Here is a 6145-nt window from a genome sequence, read left to right as displayed (position 1 = left end):
CTAAGGCCTTTGGATTTCAGATCTTACTTCCACACCTGAAATTTCTTCTTTAGTTCTAGTAATGATTCAGCTATAAGAACAAAGTCATCAGAGTAGAGAAGCTCTCAAGAGCAGTTTTAAAATTCTCTCTGTTCTGGATTACTATGATAAACAAGATGGGGCTGAGAACCAATCTTTGGTGAACTCCCATGTGTACACTAAATTTGTTGTTACAGTCATGGCTGACTTACACCTTACTGACAGCATCCCTGTACATGGCCTTTATAGCTCTTGCCAACTACTCATCTATCCCTAGCTTCTACGTTGAACAGCAGATAAAGGAGTGGGGTGTCTGTCAAAAGTTTTCTCCAGCAGTTTATTTTTAGCTAAATGCTTTTCCTGAAGTTGCATTATCAGGCAGATAACATCAGTAGTGCTTCCCTCTGGCACAAAACCAAACTGCATCTCATCTAGGCTAGCTCTCTTCCTAATTAGTTGAACTATGACCCACTGTAACTTTCATCACCTCCTCCAGCAATTTGATGCTTCTAATTGTTTCTATCTAAGCTTGTGTGTGGGTGTAGGGGGGTGTTAGGCTTCTTTCAATTTCCGTTTAGTAAATTCACTCACAAGGCTTGGGTCAGTCCAAGGTGTTATACAATGAGACTGAATTCAATAAATTTAGTATTTCAGGCTAATAAAATATTAATTTATTCAATAATCCTATTTTGGGTCATGAGAGTACTTCGGCCCCAGCGATAGAAACTCTTTCCAGTCCTAAAGTGAGACCTACAATGGTATACTACTTAAACATCCAGACATCCAAAACCACATCCTCATGAAAGGTCACCCAACTGAATGACAACACACTTCAGTTTTCTCCCTCTAGCTTTTTCTACTACTACTACTACAATGGCCTTTGTCCCTCAGAGCTTTTAGTCTCATGACACTTCTACTCGGACATTCCCGACCAACGTATATAGTGTGTTATTCCCTCGAATCCTGCCCTAACCAGTATGTCCCTAAATATTACCCCACTGGAATTCCCTCTCGGTCTATGTCTGTCCATCAGCTGTCTAAATGCTACAATTCAGAGGAACATTATTAACCTTGATCTCACGAAACCCCAGAATATAGCAAGCAACAACAACAATAATATATAAGTGCGTGTGTATGTTTATATATATATATATATACTTATCGAAACTACTAAAATTAGTAAAAACCTTATAGATCATCTGTACTGTTATTTCAAATCATAGTTTTTCTATATCAGTCGTTAATTCCTAAGACATGGAAGAATTACTGAAAGGACCCATACTTAAAGAACAAAAACAAGTCCATTAAATATAACCTTCATCTTATTCTTTGATACTTTTTAAAAGTCGCTGGAAAATAAACTAAACAAAATGAAAGCGAATTCAAATACAACACTATATACCATGAATGAACTAATTTTATACTCCAGCCGGGAAATTTATAGTACATGGGTGTGGGAAGAAACCATGAGGTGGAGAAAAAGGACCATCACGGGTTTCTCAATCGAGAATAATCTGACAACCATGTGATAAAGTAAGTGAAAGCTAACCATATGTAAGAGTTAGTCCTGTATACACTGGACACAACAGAATTTTTACTTTCTTGCACTTTTTTTCTTTGTATGAGTGACTACATTGGAACATGCTTTCGAACACTAGGTGTTTTACCTACTTTTAAGTAAAGGGATACTTGAGAAATACACCCGTGTATTTACTACCCAACATATGTTTTATCGTTTACACAGCACCGGTTACACCGGTCTGTTAGAAGTTCAATTGATTGTGTTATGTCGGAATACTTACTCTGCGTCCAGCATTTCAAATTCCAGCCAAAAATCTTTTATTAATATGAGATCCAGAGCTGTTGACTGATTCCATCCGCATTTAAGTGGTATTTATGATTATTTCATCTTTAATCCTTTCCTTTTTCTAAAAAGTACAAGCATTAACAAGATTTTTTTTTTTTAATTTCATCAAATGTAATTATTTTTCTTGTAGCAATTATTTTTTTTCTTTATCTTTCTTTAAAAATAATTTTTTTGAAATTGAAATTCTAAGATTCTAGATTTATATATTCTGGTGAATTATAACTTCACTAGTAAATGAATAAATATGTCTTATGAGTGACATTATAAATCAGCCGAAACTATTCTGGTGTTTACTGTTAATCGGCTTTAGTTACCCTCCCTATCCTCCTGTTTTTGTCCACGGATAAATAGTTGTCAGTTACATTTGTTATCTCTTTACAGCGACATTGTTTATTGTTAATCGATGTTCTCTTTTGTTTCTTACCTTTGTCTGCTGTAATCAGTAGAATCTCTAATTTGAAATTCAATTAACTTTCTTGCATTCTCTCTCTCTCTCTCTCCTATTATGCCTACAGTGATAAATGGATATATTGTATACGTGCATATGTAGGAACCTATATATATATATAAATCTATATATATATCTATATATATCTATATATCTATCTATATATATATATATCTATATATATATATATATATATACACACAACACACACACACACGTTTCTATGTAGGTGTGTATAATAAACTATGAAACTATAGTATTCACATTTGATCCATGATAAAAATAAAAAAAATCGCTCTCAATCTGATGTAAGATTTGTTTACCACTAAAGACTTGTTGAGAAAGATCAATTATAGTACTTATCTCTACTAAATCCTTCATGCAGCTTATTAGAGAAACGTGATTTAAAATACGCTAGGGTATTTTTTGAAAATTTTGTTTATTTATTGATCATTATTATTACTCTATTTTATTTCTGCTATTTCTGTAGCTTGGATTACTGTCCCAGAAGAATTTGCGTTAAAGAAACTGTAAATTCAAGTATATTTCTTACATGTGAGCATCGTTAATTTTTTTCATCTTTAATTTTTATATATTTCTAATGGTTTCGTAATTTTAATTTTATTGAATGATGTTAATTTTAATAGAGCTTTTCAAGAAATTACGATAAAATATAAACTTGTATGAAATAGAAAAATTAAACATCACTTCCAATTGGAGATAGTGTCAAAATAACATCCCTCCCTTCGCTTATTATTATCTTTAATGTTCATAACTTCCCTTGGTCATTGCACTTGTCTTGGTTAGCGTTTAAGTATCCCGGAAAAGGCGTAAGCATCACAACATCTTTCCTTTAAATTTGAAACCTTGTCTGCTTAAGTAAGAAATTATTTTTACTTAGGCAGCCTGGATTGGGAGTTTCAAGATATCGCTTAAGTGAAATCTAGACATCTCTTTTATAACCACCACTTTATCCTCGTGAGAGTTAGCGACTGTTTGAGAAACTGCTTGGAAAGAATTTTTCTTCCCTTACACGCACCACCCGGAAGACTATTGTAACTTCCTATCCACGTACAACGGGCATTGGGATGCTGGTGGATATGAACTAAATGTTTAGTGTCCTGTTATAAAGTATCCGTTCACCTTTCTTTGGTTATTACACGTAATAAATCATAGTAATAAAAAGACGTTTGGGCGACATAATTATTCTAAAGAAGTACTCGATTATCTGTTCTAAATTATGTCATTAACTCCGAAGCTTGTTTTTAATCTTGAGAACTATATCAGTAAAGATTTTTAAAAATCTAAATGAGAGAAAAAAATGTTTCTGGGATTCAAATCTCTGTTGTACAATATACAAATAATCTACCATATCATTGTTTAATATCATTTGTAATAGACGTATGTATATAGATAGACACATACGATGTTGAGCTAGAAATAGAAGCTAAATCCGTACGCGGGTCGTTTGGTGTGCTGGAAATAGTCGCCAAATCTCAAATTATTCTGTCGCTTAACGAAAGAAGAACACCTTGAGCTAGGCAGTCCTGTATACACCATACTTCAAAAGACGGAATGGTCACCACTGGAACGACTTTCTTAGTTTTTCGAGTAGGACTGACCTGGATAATAGCATACACGTACACACCATTTTGGTCTCATTTCTGTGCATAGATGCGTTTGTGTATGTACATGCTATATATATTGTGTTGTTTGTATTTGTGTTGTGTTATCATCTTGCGTCAGCTTTTCCATGCTGGCATGGTTCGGGCAGATCATCTCAATTCAATTCTTATTTGGTGTTATTAACCTCTTATATGAGTCGGGAGCCATAACTCACTAATGTGGTGAGTCTGTTAAAATGGAGGTAGTGACAGGGGGTGGGATATATCTAGGAGCTACCTTTGAACCTTTCACTCATCTTGTTCCCCGTATGTCTCCACCTGCTGCTCCTCTTGCCTATTCAATAACCTCTTCTCTGTATTGTCCCCTCTACTATTCACTGCACCATGCCACTCATTTGCCCTTCCTCTCAATCAACACACATATGGCTGCCACAAGTATTTCCCTACCATTACAAGACCTTTGTTACAAGGAAGTGCATAAGATTTATTTGTATCTGGTCCCCTCCCCATTTATCCAACCTATGCAGTCTCCTCTTACAACCCCTTCCACCCCACTTTCAGGTTACTCTGTTTTTATTGTCATCTCTTGGGGACGTCCACCAGTCATGTTCTATTTTACCAACTAACATTACCTTTCTATACCCTACTTGCCATTCCCTCTTCTCCATGTCAATCATTTATGACAGCCATCACACTTCCTTTTCACTGACAATTTCTTCAGCCACCCATCACTTACCCTCTGTCTTTTACCTGTAAACATGTGACTGCCATTAGTGTCTCTACACAGGGCCTTCTTTTACTGTCTTTCTTCATTATTCACCTCTCTCTCTCTCTCTCTCTCTCTCTCTCTCTCTCTCTCTCTCTCTCTCTCTCTCTCTCTTCCATTTCTTCCTCTTCTTCTACACTATCATCTCAATAACTTGGTTTCTCCTTTCATATTCCCTCTTCATCTCCTTCTCACTCTAGTTCATCTTCTGCAATCACCTTCACTTTTATATACTTTGTTAGTCACATTCTGACTGATTGAAGACAATGTAAAAAAGTGAGTACCCCTTTTGTCTCGCATGTTAAGGTAACTTCTCTTGTGCTGGTGCCACAGTAAAATGTAAAATAAAATGCATTCTATAAAGTGGTTGGCAGACAAGTGGGGACATCATAGAGTTAAGGGGACTCTTTTGCCTTGGCCTGTCTAAGACAGTGTAACCTTTAAAGTGCTGGTGCCATGATAGAATGCATTCAATACATCTTGCAAAGTAGTTGATGACAGAAAGCAGGGACTAAGCTAAAATGAAACAATGAACTACTGCAACCCATCCCTGGATGGAAAACAATGTAAATTGGTAATGATAATGATGTGTGTGTATAGGCATAAGCATGGCTGTGTGGTTAAAAAGTTTGCTTCCCAACCACTTGGTTTTGAGTTCAGTGCCACTGCTTGTTATCCTGGGCAAGTATCTTCTATAACTACAGGCTTTGGTCAGTCCAGAACAATAGTAGAGTTGTGAGTGGGTTTGGTAGATGGAAAGTGAAATAGGTGTGTATGTGTGTCCTTGTTTTGTTTTGACATCATAGGATAGTTATAAATGAGCATCACCATCATACAAGTAGAGACTAATCTCCAGTCTTCCATGAAAACTTGTCTGGCTATGGGGAAATATTTCCTTGCTTGAAAACAGGTGTGTTGGTAACAGGAAGGGCATCAGTTGTAGAAAATCTCTCAGTGACTTCCATGACCCATGCAAGCATGGAAAAGTGGATGTTAAAACAATAATGCTGCTGCAGACACACACACTCACATATTGCCTTGCTTTGGGCCTTCAACTCTTGATGGGTTTGCATGGCTTACTATAAACAGCAGTCAAATTTCCCTCACATCACTCTTCTGTCTTGGAAAAGGGAAGTATAAATCTGATAAGACAGAATGGTCTTGGCTGGAACCCCTTTAATTATGGACTTATAATTAAATGATCTGGAGTTAAACAACAATAACACTGGGTATTATGTCAATTGGAGAAATACATGTTAGACCGAGGGAGACTTATAATCAATCAGTAGATCAAGGTTTAAAATATCAGATCAGTTTTCTTGAGATGCAGGTAGAAATGCTATTCTGTTGCTGTGTGGCTACTTATTCTCTGTAACGCTGAAAGAAATCAAAAGCATTGAAGTGTCACTCTAAAAGTTTGA

At 36.0% G+C, this 6145-nt stretch overlaps 1 protein-coding gene across 2 annotated transcripts in view; it reads left to right on the top strand.

Annotated features, from left to right (window-relative positions):
• Nucleotides 1-1750: 1750 nt before the first annotated feature.
• LOC115213028 (E3 ubiquitin-protein ligase RNF34) overlaps nt 1751-6145 on the top strand; it is a 37020-nt gene continuing 32625 nt past the window's right edge. Inside the window, exons 1-2 of one of the 2 annotated variants that reach the window (XM_029781931.2) lie at nt 1751-1908; nt 2824-2888. The gene's annotated coding sequence lies outside the window, so the exon portion shown is untranslated. The remainder of the gene's footprint in view (nt 1909-2823; nt 2889-6145) is intronic. The other variant, XM_029781932.2, reaches the window with a different exon arrangement.

This window comes from Octopus sinensis, linkage group LG6, assembly GCF_006345805.1.
Source record: "Octopus sinensis linkage group LG6, ASM634580v1, whole genome shotgun sequence".
Lineage (NCBI taxonomy): Eukaryota > Metazoa > Mollusca > Cephalopoda > Octopoda > Octopodidae > Octopus > Octopus sinensis.
Note: the sequence above shows the minus strand (reverse complement) of the source record. Positions and strands in the feature narration are given on the sequence as shown.